This window comes from Dipodomys spectabilis, unplaced genomic scaffold, assembly GCF_019054845.1.
Source record: "Dipodomys spectabilis isolate Male_0828 unplaced genomic scaffold, ASM1905484v1 ptg000214l, whole genome shotgun sequence".
Taxonomy (NCBI): Eukaryota; Metazoa; Chordata; class Mammalia; order Rodentia; family Heteromyidae; genus Dipodomys; species Dipodomys spectabilis.
This window is the reverse complement of record NW_024870891.1, coordinates 3,197,679-3,221,964: the sequence shown is the minus strand read 5'-3', so window position 1 is coordinate 3,221,964 and position 24,286 is coordinate 3,197,679. Positions and strand designations below refer to the sequence as shown.

General features: G+C 41.0%; 1 pseudogene; it reads left to right on the top strand.

Annotated features, from left to right (window-relative positions):
• Nucleotides 1–21,416: 21,416 nt before the first annotated feature.
• On the top strand, nt 21,417–21,516 carry LOC122122660 (annotated as a pseudogene).
• Nucleotides 21,517–24,286: the final 2,770 nt, after the last annotated feature.

Below are 24,286 nucleotides of genomic sequence, written 5' to 3'. Positions count from 1 at the left end.
TGCTCTCCATAGGGTGAGCGGTGAGAAGGAGGAGTTTGCTAGCATCTTGGACTCTGAGCAGCAGGTGAAGAAACATCTGCAGGAACAGATGGACCACTCAGAGAAGATAGAGAAATGGAAAGAGATGGATGAGAGAGAGACCCAAGTGGCTTGAGAGCTGCAGGAGCAGCAGGAGCAGTCCCTGGCACAGCTGCAGGAGCTCAGAGCCACCTGTGAGCATCACAACACCTCCAATGAACGGCTGAGCTCCAAGAAGTAGGCCTTGCAGCAGCACCTGCAGAGGCAGACCCAGCTGCTGGAGCAGCTTTAGCAAGTGCAGGGCCCTACCAACTGTGGGGACTAGGTGGTGCCCCCAAAGTGGCAGGACACTCTCAAGTGCCTGGAAGTAATCAGAACACAGGATGAGTGCCTGCAGGCCCAGCTGATCTTCCTGGCTTTCCCTTGGGAAGGGGAAGGTGTGAGCCCTGGAGAAGCAAAAGGTAAGAATGCGAATCCCCCTGATGTGCCCATCACAGAGGATAGAGACATCCTCCAAAGTAAGAGGGATGTGTCTCTGCAAGCACTCTTTGAGGCTGACATCCACAGGGGGAAACTCCTGCCGCAGGAGCGGTGGGCCTGTTGCAGGCACTCCATCCACCCAACAGCTCAGTGCCAAATAGAGCTGGATCCACAGGTACCCACCCCGTGAGCTGCCACCACAGCATGTGTGAGGATGGGAAGTGGGACAAGTGGGAGTCTAAAAACAAAATCTGCTTAATCCACAACCTGCCTGATGAGTTGCACTTCCATAGTCCAGCGAACAAGCTCCACCATCCATGCAGCCAGGTGTTGGCACATATCCACACCGTCCAGGAGTTGCTCCAGGTATGTAACGGACAGATGTTCATCCTGGATCAACTGTGTCGGGAGAAAGCAAAGGGCATGTGCCAGCTGTCACAGGAGAAGATAGAGAAGAGGAAAGAGCTGCAGGATCTGCTGTCTCTCTTCTCAAGGGGCTCCAGATGTCGGTCCAGTCTGAGCCCCCCATCTGTGTTGCTGCTTTAGAGGCCTCAGGCTCCTGGGTGGGCAAAATGAGGGAGGAGCAGAAAGGTTTTGAAGAATTGCAACTTCAAGACCATGTGGAAACTGCCAGAGGAGAGGTCGATGTTCCTTACCCTGTAAAGGACTCTACCACAGAGCACATCCTGCCAAAGACGTCCCACATCCAGAGCCACCCACAGCTGGCGAACTCAGGCTTGCAGCACTCTGTCCCTTTTTTCTGTAGGCTGATGGGGATGATGACTCCCTATGTGACATATTGAGTCTCAAAACCCTCGGCAGCCACCAGAACTAGGTGGCCAGGTGTCCTTCTCTAGGTCTCCATCTGCCTGGTGATGGGAAGGGTAAACTGTGGGCTGCGTAGAGCAGAGGCTGCTAGGAGGAGACAAAATTCAAGGGATATCTAATGGCCCATTGGTGACGAGGGAAGAGGCCCATGTTATGCTTATCACAAAGAATAAATTGTTTTCAAAGGGAAACAAATCCTCCACAAAGATTTCTTCTTCCAGTCATAAGGCTTGAACTCAGGGACTGGTCACTGCCCCTGAGCTCTTTTTGATCAAGACCGGTGCTCTACCAGTTGAGCCCCACCTCTCCTTCCAGCTTTTTCTGTGTGGAATTGAACCCAAGGCTTCAGACATGCCAGGCAAACACTCTACCACTGAGCCACATTCTCAGCTAAGATGATCCCCTGCCCCAAAACACATATAATCTTTACTCAGATAAATTGGAAGTAGGGGCTAGGATGAATATGAAACACAAATCTGGTTCACACAGAAATACTCCACTGCCCCCACTTTGACACCCTTATTTAAAGTTTCTCTTTTACCTTTGAGGGATGAGAGAGGGAGAGGGGAGTCCCGAGAGAGGAGTACCAAGAACAGTGGCCCCCTGAGCTCCACAGCCTCCCCCACAAATGTAGTGCACCAGATTCTGATCTTACCTGACTCAATGTGGAGTCTACATTGTCTCCCCACCCCTGAAAGGCTCAGGATGAAATAAATGTCAGCCCTGGACTTAGCCCACACCCAGGGTGGAAACTCCTAGTCCCAGACCGACTTCCACCCCTAACTTCCCTGAGTTTGGCTAGACCCACCACTCACCACAATGTTGGTGGCCATGATCTCATGGACGGATTCCAGGAAGTAGGTCTATTGCAGAAGCAGCAGGGTGAGTATGGAAGAAGGAGGTGGGTGATTGCTCTGGGATCTTCCTCCTCGGAGCCCTCCCATCCAACTAGGGCCATGGTGACCCGAAGCATGCCAAGGTCAGGGGGTGAGACAGATGGAGGAGCACAGGACTAAAGGAGGTAATGCTTTATCTTGGTGCACTTGAAAATTCCAATTATATTCAGCCCATGTCAATCCCAGAGCCAACATGCAATGCCTCTCGTTGTTGTTTTCCATGAGTGCTGTCCCTGAGCTCTTTTTCTCAAGGCTGGCATTCTACTACTTGAGCTACAGGGCCACTTCTTGTTTTCTGATGTTTCATCAAGGATAAAAGTCTCATACACTTTCCTGCCCAGGCTGGCTTGTCACCATGATCCTCCAGATCTCAGCTTCTTGAGTAGCTAGGATGACAGGTGTGAACCACCAGTGCCCAGAATGTGATGCCTTTTAAAAGAATCTTGGCGAGTGTGTAAAAGGAGCCCCAAAGGGCTGGGATAGATCACGACCCAATCAAGGAGCTGGGATGGGGAATGCCGACTTTCTAGTCATTCTGTTCCCCAAAATTAAAGATGCCAAGTGGTGTTGTATGCATCAAACTCCTAGGCCAACAACCACCAGGCTTAATGCGGAAAAGGTAGAGAATACCTAAAAATTGCAGTGTAGAAATCTCTGATTTTGCATGCACATTGTGTGTGTGTGTGTGTGTGTGTGTGTGTGAGTGTGCGTGTGTGTGTGTGTGTGTACCGGGTCTTGAACTCAGAGCCTAGGTGGTTACCTTTAGCCTGTTTGCACAAAGTTGGTGCTCTACCACTTGAACTATAGTAGCTCCACTTCCCAGCTTTTTGGTGATTCATTGGAGATAAGAGTCTTCCCAGGTTAGCTTTGAATCTTGATTTATTCTCCAGTGTCTGCCTTGAGGAGCTAGGATTATAGGCATGAGCCACTGGCATCCAGCTGCATGGATGTCTTTTCATAGTCTCTTCTGTTCTAACAGCTATCTACTTGCTCTGGCCTAGATCTCTGGCCTCTACATCAGCTCCCAGCAGCCCCTGACTGTGTGGAGAACATAAAGCTCAAATCTTTCAATGCATCATATTTCTTTGTCCTCAGGGGAAGGAATGATTCCTCTGAAACCTGGAGGGGTAGGGGTAGGGGTAGAGACAGGTGGGATAGCTGTAGATGGGTGCTCAGCTAGAAGATAGATATCCTGTTTTATCCAAGAAGGAAAGCATCCCAGATGTTAATGACTCATGCTCTTATATTCCTAGCTCCCTCAGGAGGCTGAGATCTGAGGATTGACATTCAGAGGCTACCCAGCAAAAAATATCTGTGAGACAGTCCTCTCCCAAAATACCACCTGAAAGCTGGAAGAAAAGCTCTGGCTCAAGTGGTACAGTGCTATCCTTGAATGAAAAAAACTGAAAGACAGAACCCGGGCCCTGAGTTCAAGTCCTACTACCAAGATGCACTCATGGGCATGTGCACACACACACACACACACACACACAAACACACACAGAGGGAGGTGGTAATGATAAGCAGAGCTAGAACTGCGGGCAGTCCTGAAGCATAATCATAGTAAACTCTTAAACAACATCAGTTGTTTCTCCCTAAGTCTTTCTTGGGCTGAGGGATCTGTGCCTCCATCTAAGCACTGGGGAGGAAAGCTGGGTTCTGAGCCCTGGGACTACTGGGATATAGCGTTTACTACAAACAGCAGCCAGCCGGCACTGGATTCCTGAGACTACAAGTCTTTCATGAGCCCAACTCAACACCGCCCAAGGTGTGCCTGACAAATGTGCATTCTTGTGATATCCATATGAGTGGGCATTTACTGTTTTACCCCTCCTGGACCAGAACTGTTGTCTGAGACATCGATTTAGTGCTCAGTTCCACACTGCTCTCATGATAGATGTCATTCTGATGACCGGGTTGATGACCTCCGTGTCACAAGGGTCAATCCATCTCTGGTACTGTGGCCCACTCTGTATGCAAAGGCCTCCGAGGAGGCTGCTCTAAAGAAGTGTAAGACACCTAGACATTGGGAGACCCTCAGGAACCCCCTGAAAATACTCTGCTTAGAGCCACAGCATGAGGTCAAAGCAGGCCAGGTATTGTTCATGTAGCTCAAAAACTGGGCCTGGTTGCTGTCCCAAGCTCTTCATCTTACCACTTGAGCCACAGCACCACTTTCGGTTTTCTGGTGGCTCTTGGAGAACAGAGTCTCCCAGACTTTCCTGCCCAGGCTGGCTTTGAATGGCAATCCTCCAATCTCAGCATCCTGAGGAGCTAGGAGGACATGCATGAGCCACCAGCGCCCAGCTGATCTGGCCTTTCACCACAGTGGAGTAGGAGCTCCTGAAAGCTTTTCTTTATTTTCTCTGTGCCAGTAGTGGGGCCTGAAATCAGGGTCTGGCCTGTGGTCTCTTTAGTTTTGCCCTCAAGGCTGGCAATCTACCACTTGAGCCACAGCTCCATTTCTGGCTTTTGGTAGTTCATCGGCAAAAATGTCTCACTAACTTTCCTCCCCTGAGCTGGCTTTGATTCACGATCTCTGATCTCAGTGTCCTGAGTAGCTACATTTACAGGGGTTAAGCCACTGGTGACACTGGGCTAGAAGCTTTTCTTAAGCAAGCAGTCTTCCTTGCATTTGCCCTGACTCCTCCATGCAAAGGAGGCCTGAAGGTCAGGAGCTGTGGAAAATAGGCTTCTGGTCAAAGAAAATGGCTGGGGTCCTTGGTGAAAATACACGCTAATCTTCCCCTGGACCCCATTCTGCCCTAACTGTGACTCAAGTGTAAATTTTGTCCCAGACTTGAGTGTTCTGCCAGACTTGTCTGAAGCCACAGAACTTTCATTCCACCGACACTACCAGCTCTACAACACACCTCAGGACCTTTGCCCAAGCTGTACTTATTGCCTGAGGCTCTCTGCCTTGTTCCACATCTTAGAGCTCCTGTGGAATTTTGACACTGGTTATATCACCTCATGGAGCAAGCCTTTCCTTCCCTTCTCCCCCTTTTAAAAATATATTGAGTTCCTACAGATTGAACTTGTGCAGGCTGACTGGAAAATGCTCTATTGTGTTGGTGGTGGTGGTGGTGGTGGTGTCTGTGTGTGTGTGTGTGTGTGTGTGTGTGTGTGTGTGTGTGTGTGTTTGTGTGTGTGTGCGTGTGTGCATGCGTGCATGTGCACCCATGCATGTGCATGCGTGCAAACACGCATGCCAGTCGTGGGGTTTGAATTCATGGCCTGGACGCTATCCCTGAGCTTTTGTGCTCAAGACTAGCACTGTACTACTTGAATCTCAGCTCTACTTCTGGCTTTTGGGGTTTAATTGGAGAAAAGAGCCTCATATATCCGTTCCTGCACGCAATTGGCATCCTCAGATCTCAGCCTCCTCAGTAGTTAAGATTACATGGGTGAGCCCCCAGTACCTGCCCTCTACCTCTTACCCATAACAGCCCTCCTTTGAGTCCCAGAAGAATATGTCTCACTCTGCGGACTTTTTTTTTTGTCAATCTTGGGGCTTGAACTCAGGGTCTGGGCATGTTCCTGAGCTGCTTTTTTTCAACACTAGCACTTTTATCACTTAAGCACAGTGTCTCTTTTGGCTTTTTCTCTTTCTGTGGTAGTGAGGAATCAAACTCAGGGCTTTGTGTGTGCTAAGTAAGCACTCTACCAGTAAGACACATTCGCAGACCAAGGCTCATTTCTAAAAGAAGCTATGACGTTAGGATTTATTGGATTACCCATTTTGGCACAGAAATCGCTGACTGTTTCCTATCTTTGTCAGGATTTGGGACTGCTAGGTGTTCTGATGGGACATCTCAGCCAGAACATAATGCACCCATTGCACACACTGTAAAGCTGAATTCAGAAATCCTTAACCAAAAGACCACCAGAGGCCACCACCAATGTAAAAGCAAAGTAGTCTTTATTGCGAGCTCAAGCTTGGTCCCCTCAGATTTACATAGCAGCAACCGAGGTTTGCAGCACCTTTTATACACTTTTTAGGGAAGGCAGGGACTTTGCATACACCATAGCGTCTTCTAACAAATCACTACACACGGTGGGAAAATCATAAAACAATTCTATATTATGATTGGCGAACTACAATGTGGGAAAGGACCAGAAACAAGTTGTTGGTTAGATCAAGGGGACTGACATACTTTAAACTGGTTGGCTTGTACCACAGGGAAGTCTCAAGAGGATATGTGCTAAACTGCAGGGTGTCTGGTTTAGATAATGGTCACCAGACCACAGAAGGGGCTGTTTTGGAGTTTCTGATACCTTGACATCCTGCCTTAAGCAAACACCATGTGTTTCCCCAAATTGTCTGTGCAAGGCTATTTCAGATATCTCCACATCCTGGCATCTAGTGTTCCCAGGACTGTCTGTGGCTGGAATAGGTCAAGGGTGGCAGAACTGAGTTGGGGTCTTCAGTAAAATAGAGTTGCATAGGTTCCTCAACACCAGTTGCACACACCAGCCGAGGCAAAGCCTTCGTGGCTTCAGTTCTTAAATGGCAGGAAAGGATGCTTTGTTCAAGCTGCAGACTTAGTACTCTCTGAGGGCTTCTTCCAGCTTGCCCAGGTTGGGGGGCTGGGCATGGGCAACCTGCTGAAAGCCCATCATCCAGGCCCTGTCGCTGAGCTCCTTTTGCTCAATGGTAGTGCTCTGCAACTTGAACCACTCAGTGATTTTGTTTGTTTATTCTTTTGTTTTCCTGTGATCTCTTAAGAAATACAAGTGTCACGGACTTTCCTGCCCAGGCTGCATTCAAATTGGCATCTCAGCCTTCTGAGGAGCTAGGATCACAGGAAGGAACCACTGACAACCTGGCTTACTTTTCTTCTTGTTCTTTTTTTTCGTGACAATCTGAAATCTTAACGGTGTCATTCCAATGGTTTGCATTCCAAGAAAACTTCCCAGGCCTGGAATTCGAATGCTAGGACTGGCACCCACAAATAGAGGGAGATCCTGCAAACTCATTCCTATTCATTTGAATGCTAATGGAATGTTATAAAAGTAATAAGTAAATTTGAAATTAATTCATGATTCTATTTTAGAATGCGACACAAAAATTATTGAATTTATATCTTCCATTCTAGCACCATGGGATGATTAAGGATATTGACTGATATTTTATTAATGCTTTTGTAAGTATTCAACGATGATTCTTCATTAAATGGAGGCATAATTTAATAACTAATAATTGGTAATTATATATATAACTTAATAATATAATATTCCCTCTGTATATATATACACATATATATGTATGTATATATATACATATATATACATGTATATACATATATATACATGTATATACATGTACATATATATATATATATATATATATATATATATATGGGCACTACTGTGGCTTGATTATAGGTCCTCAGAACTTCCTGGCAGCTCAGTTTGCTGGAGGCTGGTGTGCTAAGTCTGTGACCCATTTATGAATTGGGCATTGTAGGCTGTGAGTTGAAATCCCCTCATGGCCAAAAATTTATTCATGGAGTAAGAAGCCAATTTTGACAAATTTTTTTCCTTCTCTGTGAAAGTCCTGGGTCTCAGTATATGTGATATGATATAATAAAATAAATGTTATATGTACAATAATACTAAATAAATAAGGGTAATAAATATCATATGGAGTAAACCCATATGACATAGATCTAATATATGACTATTATATTTTATAGTGCTGGGGCTTCAATTCAGGCCCTGGGAACTTGTCTGAATTGCTTGTCTTCGAGGACGGTGATCTTCCCCTTCACCCACAGTGCCTCAGAGTTCCCCAGACCCTGAGTTTAAATCCCAGGCCTGCAAGAAAAATGGGGCAAATTCCAAGCCATGATGATGATGATGATGATGATGATGATGTTTTGGGTCAACCACCGGGCTTGAACTCAGGTCTTGGTATCTCTGCCACAGCCGATCCTTGGATCCCAGGTCCCGAGTTCAAATTTCGGGGCTGGCTAAAATAAAAATAAAAACGAGAAGGATAAAACTGAGAAGTTCAAGCAGGTGGTTTTACTTTTTTTTTTTCATTGCATTGTGACCATCCTGGGTCTAAATGACAATGCCCAGAATGTGTACATGACCTTACATTGCTGATATTTGGATGACTATTAGGGAAGCCAAGCCGAAACCGGCAACTTAAGCCTGGAAATCGAATCCTGGACTGCCGGGATGGCAGGAGATTCTAAGAAACAACTTCCAATATACATCTGTGTGAATGGAATTTTGTAAAAGTAACAATTACCTTAGTAGTTAGTGTACGATTATATTATAAAATTATACACAATTATAAAACTTTGAATAATTTTCAATTAATATTTTATTATTTATTCAATCATGATGCTTAAAAAAAGAAGGAATAATTTAATTGCCAATAATTGGTTGTAATACTGTATATGCAATTTCATAATATAGAGACATCTCACGTTATATACATCTATCCATCTATCTATCTATCTATCTATCTATCTATCTATCTATCTATCTATCTGCAAGTCTAAACATTTATCTTTTTATACACTTGTCACTAATGGGGCTGAGTGATAGAGTGCTCGCCTAGTACGTACAAAGCCTTCGTTTCGATTCCTCACTACTGTGTGCATAGGAAAATCCAGAAGTTGTGCTGTCGCTCAAACAGTCGAGCACTAACTTTGAGAATAAAAGATTAGCGACTGTGTCTAGACCCTTCCTCAAGACCCATGACTGGCACCAAAACAAAAAATAAAAAGGAAAATATAGAATGTTCTGACTGCAACTATATAAGAATAGGGCTGCAAATACCTCATCACAGAGCAAGGAGGGAGTCTAGTGCTGACAGCTGCCGTCTAACATGACTTAGCCAGAGGTGAACCACTGCAACCCATCTCCACAGAACCGGATGCTGCTGGCTTACTTACCCCTGTCATCCAAGATACTCAGGGACTGAGATCTGACACTGGTGTGTTTAAAACCAGGCCCTGTCAGGATGTCTGTGAAACTCTGAGCTGTGGCTCAAAGTGGTAGAGCTCTAGTCTTGAGCAAAAAATCTTAGGACAGTACCCCCAAACTGTCAATGCAATTCCATGGCTGATGCCCTCCCTCCAAAACCCCATCCCTCTAAAATCTAAATTTGGACTGTTTGTGAGGTGTTTCTGAAAGAATTGTGATACTGATGAAAGCACCTTAATTTAATGACAGCATGTGGGATACAGCTATGTGATCAGTCCTTCATGAGATGTTGTGTGTTGAGTCATTCACGCGGTGCATTTTTTCATCTGGTTCTTGTAAGAGCTCCACAAGTAAGATGATGATTTGCCCCTGTCAGGGCCAAAATTATGTATGTACCTATCTCTAGTGAGTTGTCTCCTGCAGACAATTTTTTTGGCTTAAGTTTCTCAGTCATGAACCTTGAACTCAGGACCTAGCCACTGACACTTACCTGTTGGGATCATGGCTAGTGCCCTACCATGTAAAGCCAAGGAACACCTTGCAACAGAGTGTTAGGGTCTAGGCGTATAGTAGCTAAGGACTGTCATCCTGCCTACTCAGGAAGCTGAGATCTGACGATCTGGGTTCAAAACTATCCCAGACACAAATGGTCCCATGAGACTTTTATCTCCTATTCACCATTTAGAAACTTGAAGTGGAAGCCTCGCGCCTGTCATACAAGCTACTCAGGTGGCAGAGAGCTGAGGATCACGGGTCCAAAACCAGCCTGGGCAGAAAATTCCTTGAGATGCTTCTCTCCAGTGACCCACCAAAAACCAGAAGGGGTGCTGTAGCTCAAGCAATTGGCTTTACCTGAAGAGCTCAAGGACAGCACCCAGGCCTAGATTTCAATTCTTCCAACTTCCAAGAAAAGAAAGAAAGAAACCTGCAGTGGTGTACTGAGAATGTGTCTTATGGGTAGAGTGTTTTGCATGTATGAATCCCTGGGTTTGATTCCTTAGTACTGCATCACTAGAAAAAACGCCTGAAGTGGCTGTGTGGCTCAAGTGGTAGAATGCTATCCTTGTACAGGAGAAACTCAAGTACTGTGCTCAGGTTCTGAGTTCAAGCTCCAGGACAAGTGAATGAACACACATACATGTACACACACACACACACACACACACACACACACACACACACACACACACACAAAACACACACACTGATGCCAGAAGTGAAGCTGTGACACCAAATGGTAAAGCACTGAGCTCCTGTTCTGAGCTCATGGTAAGCACCCAGGTCCTGTGTTCAACCCTGAAACACAGCCACCCAGGGCCCAACTAGGAGAGGTCAAAGGTTTCAAAATCTGATGAGCTTCACCAGCCCTAGATGACAGGAAGCATTGTGATATTACACATGTGCTTAGATTTAGCAAGCTTCCAGAAACCTAGGGAAGCACCATTGCCAATAATGAGTCAATTCATTATGTCCAGCTACCTAGTTGTCTACCAGAAGGACCCTTGAATTAATTGTAGCAGGTTATTTTAAAACTAGAACATAGTCTAACAAAGACAGGATAAGTGCAGGGAACTTGGCCTATCATGGGAGGTGGCACAAATAAAGACTTCCTGTCAAAACAGCACTGGAGAGAGAGATAGCTTGGGGGTACAAAGAGGCCTTTTTCTCCTGGCCTTCAGAGCCAGCCCACACTCCTCCTCACTAATTACCCTCGATGGAGTTTTTTGTTACACAGTAGTACAGGAGTGAGGGCTTTTGTCTGCCTGTTCCAACAATGAGGCAGACTTCCTCCAGCAGTCCCTGGTGAGGAGAAAACCTCAGGATAAAATGGGAACAGCAAAGGGAGCCCGGGAACACGCACTGTATTGAAAGCACTTTCGGTGTTATGAAATCATTCTATTCAAAGCAAATTTCCTAGCTGGATGCCTTTCATCATAGGGACTCTGGACCTTCACTGATAGAAATATATGCATACATACATGGGGACACATAGAGTTACTGGCTATTTTTTTGGCTGTTGCGGGGGTTGTACTACGAGCCTAGGCACTGTCCCTGAGCTACTTTTGCTCAAGGATAGTGTTCTGCCCTTGAGCCATAGCCCCACTCATGGAGATTTTGTATTCCTGTGATCCCTCAGAAATGAGAATGTGGTGGACTTTCCTGTCCTGGCTGAATTCAAACCGGCATTCCCTACCTCTCAGCCTCCTGAAGTGCTAGGATTACAGGCAGGATCTGCTGACACCTGAGTTTCTTTCTTCTCATACTTTTCTTTCATCGTGACAATCTGAAATCTTCACAGTGTCATTCTAATGGTCTGCATTTCAAAGTAAACTACCCAGGTCTGTAGTTCAAATGCCAGGACTGCCACATACAAATGGCAGGAGATCTTGAGAAAATCATTCCTATCTATAGGAATGCTTACTGTAATGTTATAAAAGTAACTATTAAATTTGCAGTTATTTCATGATTCTCTTATAGAATGCAACACAAAAACTATTGGATTATGTCTTCCATTCTAGAACAATGGTATGATTCTCCTAATTAAGAAATAGTGACTACTTTTACATTAATGCTTTAATAAGTACTCAACCATGATACTTCATTAAGTGGAAGCATAATTCAATAACTAATAATTCATAATATATATAATTTAATATCCTTACATTGTCTCTCTCTCATATATATAGCTAAAGACACATCTGCCTGTCTGTCTTTCTATCTATTTATCTGTCTGTCTGTCTGTCTATCTATCTATCTATCTATCTATCTATCTATCTATCTATCCACCAATGCTATTGCTTCATCGAAGGTCCTCAGAACTGACTGGCAGCTCAGTTTGCCAAAGGCTTTTGTTTTACAACTGACCCATTCATGAATTGGGCATTGTGGGCTGTGAGTTCAAGTACCAGCATGGCCAAAAGTTTATATGTGGAGTCAGAAGCCAATTTTGACACATTTATTTCCCTTCTTGGTGAAAGTCCTGGGTCTCAATATGATGTCTAATCCATATGCAAATAAATCCATGTGATAAGATGTAATAAATGAAATAAATGTTATATATGTAAGAATACTAAATAAAATAAATAAAAATAAATAAGGGTAACAAATGTCATATGGAGTAAACCCATGTACGTAAATAGATCTCATGTATGAATATTATTTTTAACAATGCTGGGGCTTGAATTCCGTCCCTGGAAACTGGTCTGAAATTCTTGTCTTCCACCACGGTGAGTTTCCCCTTCCCCACAGTGCCAGAGAGTTAATCATACCCTGAATTGAAATCCCAGGCCTGTCAGAAAAATGGTGCAAATTCCAAGCCTGGGTCTTAATTTTTTTTGACCAGGATCATGGACTGTCTTGAAAGCACTCTCTGTTCTATGACATCATTCTATTCAAAGCAAATATCTTAGTTGTTTGCCTTTCTTCATAACAACTGTATGTTCACCGATAGAAATACATGCATACATACATAGACACATGGAGTTACTGGCTCTTTTTTATTTTTGGTGCAGGTCCTGAGACTTGAACTATGAGCCTAGACATTGTGCCTGAGATCCTTTTACACAACGTAGCACTTTATTGTGCCTTAATCCATGATACATCATTAAATTGAGGCATAATTTAATACCTAATACCTAGTAATTTAACAATAATTTAATACCTAATAATTATTAGTAATATATTACATGTAATTTAATAATATACAGACATCTCACATTCTATCAATATATTTATATGTTTAAATATACAGTGGAATATATATATATATACATCTCTCTCTAAATATATACATATATATATTTATTTGCAGCAATTTACAAATCTACCTATTTATATATTGGCCACTCCTGGGGCTAGAACTCAGGTCCTGGGAACTGCCTGGCAGTGAATTTGTTTGAGACTGCTGTGCTTACAATGACACCTTGATTAATTGGGCATTCCATGCCCTGAGTTCAAATCCCAGCAGTGCCGAAGACAATAGGTGAGTAAGAAGCCAATATTGTCCTGTTTTCCTTTGTGTGGAAATATTGTGTCCTAGGTACAATATGTAATATCTATGCAAATACATATATATGATACACATTATACGTGTATATAAATATTATTTTTGCCTGTTCTGGGGCTGGAATTCACACCCTGGGAAATGCTCCTGAATTGTTTTCTTCCAGGAGGTTAGCTTCCACTTCACCCACAGCAAAATAGAGTTACCCAGTCCCTGAGTTCAAATCCCAGGTCTGGCAGATAAAATGGCCCAAATTCCTAGCCAGGACCTTAACTTTATTGGTGGTGCAGGCATGGGGCTTGAATTCAGGTCATCACAACTCTGCCTCAGCCTTGATTACCCTAGGCTGGGGTGCAGCTTTTACACCTACAGATGATCCAGGGATCCTAGGACCAGAGTTCAACTCCCAGCTTTGGCAAAAAAAAACAAACCAACCAAGATGGAAGAGGAAAAACCAGGAAGTTTTACACAACAGTTTTACCTTTGTTTCCTTAGCACTGTGACCATCCTGGGTCTTAATGACTTGGCTTGAAAACTGTACAAGACCTTGCATGGTCGAAGGCTGGTGGGCTGTCAGTGAAGCCTGAGCCCAACCTAGAAACCTAGGCCCTGAGTTCAATCCTGGGACTGCCACCTACAGGGCTGAAGATCCTAGAGAACTCGTTCCTATCTATAGGAACAATAATAGAATGTTTGTCATGTACTAATTAAATTACTAATTAGCTAGTCATTCTAGTATAAGACTGTATGAAATAAATATAGGTCATTGATTAATTTAATTAATACTTTATTAAGTTTCCTACCGTGATTAATTAATGGAGGCATAATTTTAGACTAAATAATTGGTAGTAATAGAATATATAAAAATAAGATATGGGCATTACACTTTATATAGAATTATACATTAGAATCTACATAAATGTCTATCTGTCTCTGTATAAATTTATTTATAGATACATATACATATGTAAATACACACACACACACACACACACACACACACACACACACACACACACACACACACACTTGAATCTACACATCTATCTGTTTATATATTGACCACTCCTAGGGCTTGATCTCAGGTCTTCAAATTTGCCCTACATCTTCATTTGAATCAGACTAGTGTGCTAACATTGACCCATTCATGAAGTGAGCATTCTAGGCCCGAAGTTCAAATCACAGAACTGCCCAAAACTTAATCCTGGTGGAAGAAGCCAATTGTCCCACTTGTTTTCCTTATCAGTGAAAGTCTGGGTCTAAGGAATGATGTATAATACATAAGCAAATCTGTGTCCTATGTAATAGGATGTAAAAAATGTTATACATGTAATCATACTCTCTAAAATATATAATAAATAAATAAAACACAAAATAAAATGAATAACTACACTAAACTGCCATATGCAGTAAACATGTGTATGTAAATATAAATCATGTATTTAAAATGTATACGAATATTATTTTTTGGAGTGCTAGGGCTTGAATTCAGCCCCTGGGATCAGGCCTGAATTTCTTGACTTCCAGCTCGGTGAGCTTCCCCTTCCCCCACATTGCTGCAGATTGACCAAAACCCTGAGTTCAAATCCCAGGCCTGGCAGAAAAATGGCCTGAATTCCAAGCCAAGGAGCTTCATAATTTTTAAAATATTTTTAATGTATGTCTGTATCTGTCTGTCTGTATGTGTGTGTATATTTTTATTTTGTCAAGGACAAGGCTTGAACTCAGGGCACGGCAATTCTGCCTCAGCTTTGATCACTCTACACTGGGTTGCAGCCACCGGACACACAGCCGAAACTGGGTCCCCAAAGGATGACAAGAAAAAAAAACCAACCGGCAACATTTTTCTTTTCAAGGTGATCATCCTGGGTCTGAATGACACAGCTGAAAAGTGTTTGTAACCTGGCATTGCTGAAGTCTGATGGTCTTCCAGGGAAACCATAGGCCAACACGGCAAAATAGGCTCTGTGTTCGAAGCCCAGTCCTGACCCTTACCAATGGAGGGAGATCCTAAGAGTCTCGTTCCTATTCACAGGAATACCGATGGAAATTAATGTCAAGGTTGAATTTGTTGTTCTGAATGATACTACTATAAATTTAGAGACTGATTTTAGGAGGCTGATGGATTTTAATGAATATTTTTTGACACATTAAGAGAATACTGTTAATTATATGGATGCAATAGTTTAGGGACAGTGGTTAATTTAATTAATTATTCACTAAGTATGAAAACAATAATATTAATTACATGGAGGCATAATAATTACCCAAAAATTGGTAGGAATGTAGCCTATATAACTAAATAATGTATGGACATCTTTGGCACTCTATAAATATCTATATCTATTTGTGTACTACCTTCTGCATGTCAGTCTGTTCTTATTTTGTCAACCCTTGGGGCTTAATCTCAGGCGCTGGGAACTGCTTGTCAGCTCCATATGCCACAGGCTGGTGTGTTGACACTCACCCATTCATGATTTGGGCTTTGTGGCTGTGAGTTCAGATGCCAGCACTCACAAAAATTGAATTGTGCAGTAAGAAGCCCATGGTGACATGTTTTCCTTTTCTGTAAAAGTCCTGGGTGTCAGGTATGAAGTTTCATACATAGGCATATCTATATCCTATGTAATAAATGCTGTAAATATTCTATGCATAATAGCAGTCGATAAAATAAATTGCAAATGAATAAAACAAAAATATAAAATGAATAACTACACTAAGCACAATTTGGAGTCAACATACGGGGCAGGATGTCAGCGACTGGGGACCGCCTGGCAGCTGATTTGGCTAGAGGCTGCTGTGCTGGCAGTAACCCATTCATGAAATGAGCCTTTTAGGCCGTGAGTTTAGATTCCAGCCCTGCCAAAAATGTAATCTTGGAGTGAGAAGCCGAGTGTGACACATGATTTCCTTTTCTGTGAAAGTGCTCAGTGTTAGGTAGGATGTTTAATTTGTGTGCAAATCTATAAGCTATGTAATAGGATTTAATAAAGATAAAAATGTCATAGGTGGAAGAATTGTCACTATGATAAACATTGAATTAGTAGTGAATCATTCTAGGATAAAATTAGACACAATAAGTATAGGAAGTACATTAAGTTTAATTAATATTTTATTAAGCATTAACAGAATAAAAATGAAGGACACAGTACATGTCACTCTTTGCAGGACTCAGCACACAGCATCTTGTGAAAGACTTAGCACCCAATGCAGGACTCAGCACACTGCACCCTGTGAGGACTCAGCACATAGCTCTGTTCCACAAGCTGTCATTAAAATAAGGGTGCTTTCATCAATATCACCTTTCTTTAAGGAAAATTTCACAAACCATACAAGTTCACATCTAATGGTTTAATGGGGTGGTTTTTTACTTGGGGGAGGTAGACATGGGGCTTGAACTGAAAGCATGGGAATACTGTTCTAATGATATTTGCTCAAGGCTAGAGCTCTATGACTTGGAGCCATATTTTGAAGAGTCTCATAGACATCCTGCCAGGACTGGGGTTTAAACACCCCGAGCAGCTAAGATGACGGGCATAAGCCAGGATGACATGTGTAACCCATGGAGCTGGGTTGCAGTGGTTTACATGTGCCTAAGTCAGGTTAGGTGGCAGCTGTAAGCACCACACACCTAGCTTGCTCTGTAATGAGGTATTTGAAGTTATGTCCTTCTATAATTGTAGTTAGAACATCCTACCCTTTTTTGGTGGCAGTCCTGGGGCTTGAGTAAGAGCTTATAAACTCTCCCTAAGCATTTGTGCTCAAGGTTTCAAAACCTGATGAACTTCACCAGCCCTAGATGACAGGAAGCTTTGTGATATCCAACATGTGCTTGGATTTCCCAAACCTAGGAGAGGCATCATAGGCCCATCATTGCTCCAATGAAACATTTCATTAGATTCAGTGCCCTAGTTGTCTGCCAGAAGTACTCCTGAATTATATTGAGCACTTTATCTGAACACAAAAACATAGTCTCACAAAAGCAGGATAAGTGCACATAACTTTATCTGCCATGGAAAGTGGCACAAATGAAAACTTGTTAAAACAGAGCACTGGGGAGAGAGATAGCTTGGGGTACAAAGAGACCCTTTTCTCCTGACCTTCAGAGCACACCCACATTAATCCTCACTAACTGGCTCAGGTGGAATTGTTTGTTACCAAGCTGTACAGGAGTGAGGTCTTTTGTCTGCCTGTCCACACAATGTGAGAGACTTCTTCCAGCAGGCCTGGGATGCAGAGAAACCCTCAGGTTACACTGGGAACAGTGATGAGTTCCCTGGAACATGCACTGTCTTGAAAGAAGTCTCTGTGTTATGAAATTATTGTATTGAATACAAATTTCCTAACTTGGTGCCATTCATCATAGCTATTCTATAGCTTCACCTATAGGAATACATCCATACATAGACAATGACATGGAAGTACAGGTTCTTTTTGAGGGGGCAGGTCCTGAGGTTGAACTATGAGCCTAGGCAGTGTCCCTGAGCCCCTTTTGCTCAAGGGGAGTACATGAAGCTTGAGTCATAGCCTCAATTCTGTTTTTTTTGTGATCTCTTAGAAGTAACAGTGTCATAGACTTTCCTACACTGGCTGGATTCAAGCTAAGATTCTCTCCATCTCAGCATCCTAAGGAGGTGGGATTACAAGCAGCAGCCATTGACATATTCTTTCCTTTCTTATTCATTTTTTAATCTGGACAATCTGACTTCTTAGCAGGGTCATTCCAATGGTTTGAATTAATAAGTAAACTACCCAATGTTTATTATAGTTGCTTTCTCTCCTCATCTTCTTCTCTGGTCACAGGTTTGAGGCCAAACGTGAGAAATGAGTGTCACAGTATTTTGGAGCAAATATCCACAGGATATGCCAATTCTGTCACTTAGCATTGAGTTAGAATTTACTGTCTCAGGATGAGAGGACCAAAATCTGGAGTGATCCTCATACTGTCTGCATTGCTCCTTTTGCCTATGAAATGATCTAATCATTATGAGTGTTTTGTGTCTCCAACTTTAAGTATCTAGAACACACTAGAAGCATCTTCCTGTTTCTGTTTTTCTCTAGTACCTCTCGAGATTTAGACTAAGGATTTGTGTGAAGCGGCTCCTCTGTGAATCCTTGAGAAAAGCCACTTGAAGCCTCTTCAGGAGATCACCATTCAAAGCCAGCTGAGCAGGAAACTCGGTGAGACTCTTATCTACAATAAACCGCCAGTGAACCAGAAGTGGAGCAGTGGCCCAGAGGGTAGAGCTCCAGGTTTGAGAGAGAAAGCTGAGCAGGACGTACAAGCCAGACCATGCAGGAAAGCCTGGGAGTTGATTCTGTCCAATTAACGACCAGATAGCTCTTCAATTACTTTCTGTTGGCATGTTTCATGGGCCTAGGTGAGAAGTCTTGCTCCTGTTATTTGATGATACAGGTAACTGGGACCTGAGATCCTAGGACCCATGGGTCCTACAGAAGAGAAGTATTTTTTAGACATCATATCAGCAAAATTTGGCCATAATCACTGGAATGCTTCAGAAATACGGAGAAAACAGTTTGGGACCAGCGAGTTAAAACAATAAACAGAGCAGCAGAATAAAATCCCATATAGATTAGAGGAAAACAACACTCATTTTTTGCTATGTGAATTCAGAAGGCCATGTACACTTAGAAGGTATCACAAGTTTGTACCTAAAATATTGCATTGATACAATTTATATTCTGATATATATTCTAAACCTAATTATTTATATTCTAATTGTATTGATTGGAATAAATATCAATTTATTTGTCAAATTATCAAATAATTCTAGTAACTTTCATAGTGTGAAATATAAAATCATCACATATAAATGTAAAATATATAACTATATATAATATAATGAAAAGGCTCATGTTTTGCATTGTTCTGTTGGGGTTAGCGTATCAAAGGCAACTTTGTTTTAAAGTATTATTCCATTAACTACCTCAGTGTTTGGTAGAGTTAAACCTAAAGCTTTACCATTTGTAGATTTACAGCCTGGATGCAAGAGGAAACACTGTGGTTAAAACATTAGCAATTTAGGGAGGTTGAGCTTTTCTTCATGTGTCTATTGGCCATTCTTCTTTCTTCTTCAAAGAAGTTTCTCTTTAAGTCTTTAGCCCACTTATTTATTGGACAGATGTTTCTTTGAGTATTTGTTGTTGGGGATTTAATTTTTTGAGTTCCAAGTATATTTTAGATATGAGACCCGTGTCCGTTGTATGGCTAGTGAAGATCTTCTCACAATCCATGGGCTTTCTATTGATCTTGCTAGCTATGTCCTTTGCCATGCGGAAGCTCTGCAACTTCATGCAATCCCATTTGTCCAACCTTTCTCTGATTTGTTGTGTTTCCAGGTCTTTATTAAGAAAATTTCGGCCTGCGCCAAGGAGACCTAGGGTTTCTCCTATTCCATCCTGTAATGTTTTCAGAGTGTCTGCTTTGACTCCGAAGTCTTTGATCCATTTGGAGTTGATTCTGGTGTAGGGTGATAATGCAAATCAAGACAACATTGAGATACCACCTCACCCCAGTTAGAATGGCAAAAATGAAGAACTCTAATAACAACAGATGCTGGAGGGGATGTGGACAGAAATGAATCTTACTGCATTGTTGGTGGGAGTGTAAACCTGTTCAACCACTTCTCAAAAAACTTCACATACAGCTCCCCTATGACCCAGCAAACCCACTTTTGGGCATTTACCCAAATGTTTACAAACAAGACCACACTATAGCTATCAGCACACCTATGTTTATTGCAGAATTATTTACCATAGCTAAGATATGGAACCAATCCAGATGCCCCTCCGTAGATGAATGGATCAAGAAAATGTGGTATATATACACAATGGAATTCTATGCCTCCATCAGAAAGAATGGCATTACCCCATTTGTTAGGAAATGGAAAGACTTGGAAAAAATTATATTAAGTGAAGTAAGCCAGGCCCAAAGAAACCTAGGTCCCATGGTTTCTCTTATTTGCAATATCTAGTATATGTATGAGTCAAGCAGAAAAGGTCAGATAATGTGATGTTAGGAAAATGAATCCTTAGATATGTATTTAAATGTTTTTTTTCTTTCATGCATTTGTTTCTAACGCACTTATAAGATTATCTTTTTGTTGCTTTCTATGTCCCTCTCCCACATTATAACCCCTGCTTTGACTATATTTGATGTCGGTATAATTTGTGAAGGAGAAGGGGAAAAACAAGTCGTTTAAGGATACAGGTGGACCTGTTGCAACAATGAGAAGTACAAGTTGTCATGTCGAAAACGAGCTTTACAACTTTGGTTGGGAGGAGGATTGGGTGGGGGTCGGGGGGAGGCTGGGAAGGGATGTGAAGGGTAACAAAGGGGGAGGTTGCAATACTTGATAAAAAATGTACTCATTATCTTGCCCATGTAATGTTACCCCTCTGTACATTTTGTTCACAATAAAAATAAAAATAAAAATAATAAAAAAACATTACCAATTTAAGGCCTAATAATGAAGAGAAATATATGGACTTCTCTTTCAACTATGAAAATATTTGGTGATAAAATGGCAGTAGTGTAAGTTCCTGCCTTTTTGGAAGGTAGACAGGCTAAGACATTAGGTAATCACGAATATGAACAATTTTTCACTTTCTTGGTTTTAGCTACATTTGAAATGGTAGGTATCATAAACAATCATATTTTGATAAAATGCCTTCTAGTATGAACAGTTCTGGGTGAACTGTTCATCTCTCTATGATCCCTTGTAACTAAGATTAGATTTGTTCCACTAATACAATCTATGCTGTCAGAGTAAGATATTCTGGTTGGTCTATTCCTACATGGAAGAAGGGTAAAGGGTCAGGTAGACATTTGTGCCAATAAGACCTTATTTGGGAAAATCTCAGCTGCATATGTTTAGAAGTAGCTCTTAAACAAGGCTTACTTTGAATCCATTGGCTCCACAGATCTAACACAGTTGGATAAATAAGTACTTGAAAAAGCCGTCTCCTTTGGACTTAGCTATTAATACTTGAAAGTTTGATCAAATTCTAAGTCAAAAAGACTTAAAATAGTCATTGACAAAAAAATTGCAAATGTGAGCAATGAACTGAACAACATTTTTTTTTAACTATTCACAGAATTTTAGTGAAATAAGATTAATAGCATTTTTAGGAACAATAAGGTTTCCTTGTTACAAATAGGCACCTAAGCATATAAGCCTGTATAAATATTTCATCATTAACTACTAAAATTTACAGGATACTACATTCTTCAGCAGCTTGTATACCAAAATTACAACAATACAGAGATTAACATGGCACTTGTACAAGGATGATATGAAAATTTGTGAAGTATTCAAAATTTTTCATTCTTCAGATGCAAGAAATGAAAAACAGCTATTAAAAAGTTGATTACAAAATTACAAGTGTAACAATACACCTAATTCATATAATTAAAAGTTACTTTGACATCAGTGTATTAAATTTTCACCTTAGAAAGGCCTTTACATAGCATAACCTTTACACAACTTTTGAAATTAGACAACATTGTTGTTTTATCCCAAAGAAATATAATACTAAAAGGACCTAGGGGAAAAAAAAGGAATCTTAAACTGTTTCTGTATGGAATGCAATCTGAAAGGACACGTTAATGAACCTATATGTTATAAAACAATGTAGAATTCAATGTATTATATCTAGGAGAGAATAAAATAGATTATGGACACTATACAAACATAGAATATAGAATATTTTAAAATATACTTTTTCAGACAAACACCGGAAATATCTTTAGTTTCTATACTACTCATTTCAACAGATAAATTAAAATTATTTCCGATCAACAAAATCACAAACTCTGCATAAATCATTATAGATGTATACAAAAACTCTTGAATACATTTTGACATCAAAAGCAGACAATTCACTTTGAAGAACTCCACAGAATCCATGAATTGTTACTATAAGATATTGTTGTTATTTGGATTGTGAAAATATGTTGACAAAAAGGAATTAATGACATTTTTGAAATTTAAGAAAATTAACCGAATCATCAGGATTTAGGAGAACAATTTGTACAGCCTTCCACAACTTCAAAGAGGTAGTGATACATACTTATCTTTTTGGTAATATCAAATGCAGTTTCTTCCAAGTGGTTCTTCAGACCTGGTTTGACATATTGGTTCAACAGTTCCAGTGTATTTTTGCTATCTCAATTACCAGCAGCAAGATGCAAGGGGGTCAAAAAGCGTCTAGTTTGGGCATTGGTATCTGCATCATGAAGAAGAAAGAAGCCACTCTGGTATTATTACACGTACATGCACTGTGCAGGGGTGTCCAGCCATCTACAGTTATTGCATGTGCCCCTTGAGCCACCAACTCACGGACAATGTCTAAGTGTCCACTGTAGGCTTCCCGATGAAGAGGGGTATACTCATCGTCATCCCTAGTATTCACATGAGTAGCCTTTTTGGAAAGTATTCTCTGCACTGTAGTAAGCTGGTTATTTTCAGCACCCCAAAGAAGAAATTTGCTTGGATCCTTCTCCATTTTTTTTCTTGCAATTTTTATCATTCCTCACATTTTCATCTTGTTCCTCATCTTCATTAGAATTGCCTAACCAGATACATTGAGTGCCAGTGGAAATGAGGTGTCCATGTATTTCCCTAATAGTTCATGTTGGTTGAACTGGTCAGAAATATCTGGTGAATTCTCTGCTTATGTTTTTTCACCATGATTTATTTTCTTTTTCCATTTTTACTATTCGAAATTATTCTAACTGGAGATTAGGGAATAAATGGAGAGCAGAGGAAAGATGTTCCTCCATATTCAAAGGTACAGACTGAAAATGAGGACCAGTGGTGTCCTCATGTGCAACTTATTCTAGGAATGAGAAAATGTGAAATAATGCCTCCTATATAAATGATTTGGGAAATGGCAGTGCAGAAAGTGAAATGATGCAACCCAAAATATAAAACAATATAAATTAGGATAATTATGGAGCAATCATATTATCTATGAGAGCCATGAAAGATAGAGATGAACTATCCACAAAATCCATGCCTCTGATCAATTTATAGAACAAGCAGAATTTTTTTTAAAGAAAGATGGAAATAGAATTTATGTATTTATTTGAAATTAGTAAATACCTTTTTAATAGCCTACATAAGAATCTAAATCCTTGATAGCACTAGTAACAGATCTGACTGAAATCAGTTGAATCACACTTTTCCTGTACAATGAAGGAATAGGTACAGGCTAGGAAAGCAGCTAGAAAAGGCAGGCTGATTGTATCTGTGAGAAAACTTTGTGGAAACTGGTATTGAGTATTACTTACTGGTGACCCACTTGCACTGGAAGCATGATTCTGACCTCTTGCTTGCTGATTCTGAACTATTGCTTTGATCATTATATTCTCCAAAAAGAAAAAGTCAGAATTGATAACAAATAATACAGTTTGACTTTTCATTAAGCATATTCAATCATCAAAATCACACGAAGACAATAGACAGGCCTATTTTTTTTAGATGAAAACAAGTGTCTTTAAAAAAAACAAGGAATTTAAGTAGTCTTCCAAAGGACTTCCATTTTACTTACTGCATTATACATTTTTCCTAATGTTGAGTAACAATAAATAATGGATCTATTAGAAAGCTCTTAAAGCTCGTCTGTTCAATACTGAGTTCTCTTACACTATATTATGATATTTTTTTGTATGGTCTTAGGAAGAAATTTACTTTACTAACTTGAATTTTGACAGGACAATATCATGACTGTACATCTTTCTTCTATACTCTCAGTTTTACATTATTATCTAAATATGTGCATTAAATAAGTATAGAGGAAAAAGTAGAAGCCACACTGGTGGATCATGGCTTTAATCCTAGCTAATCAGAAAGAAGAAATCTGAGAATTGTGGTTTGAAACCAGACCAAGAAAAAAAAGTCCATTAGATCTTGATTTGAAAGTAACCAGCAAAAGCTAGAAATGGAGCTATGGAGCTAGAAATGGAGCTATGGTACAAGCAGTGAAATGGTAGCCTTGAGAAAACTAAAACAAAAAAATGACAAATTCTGAGACAGAGCCAGGCCCTGACTTCAAGCTCTAGTATTAGCATCAAACTAATTAATTAATTAAT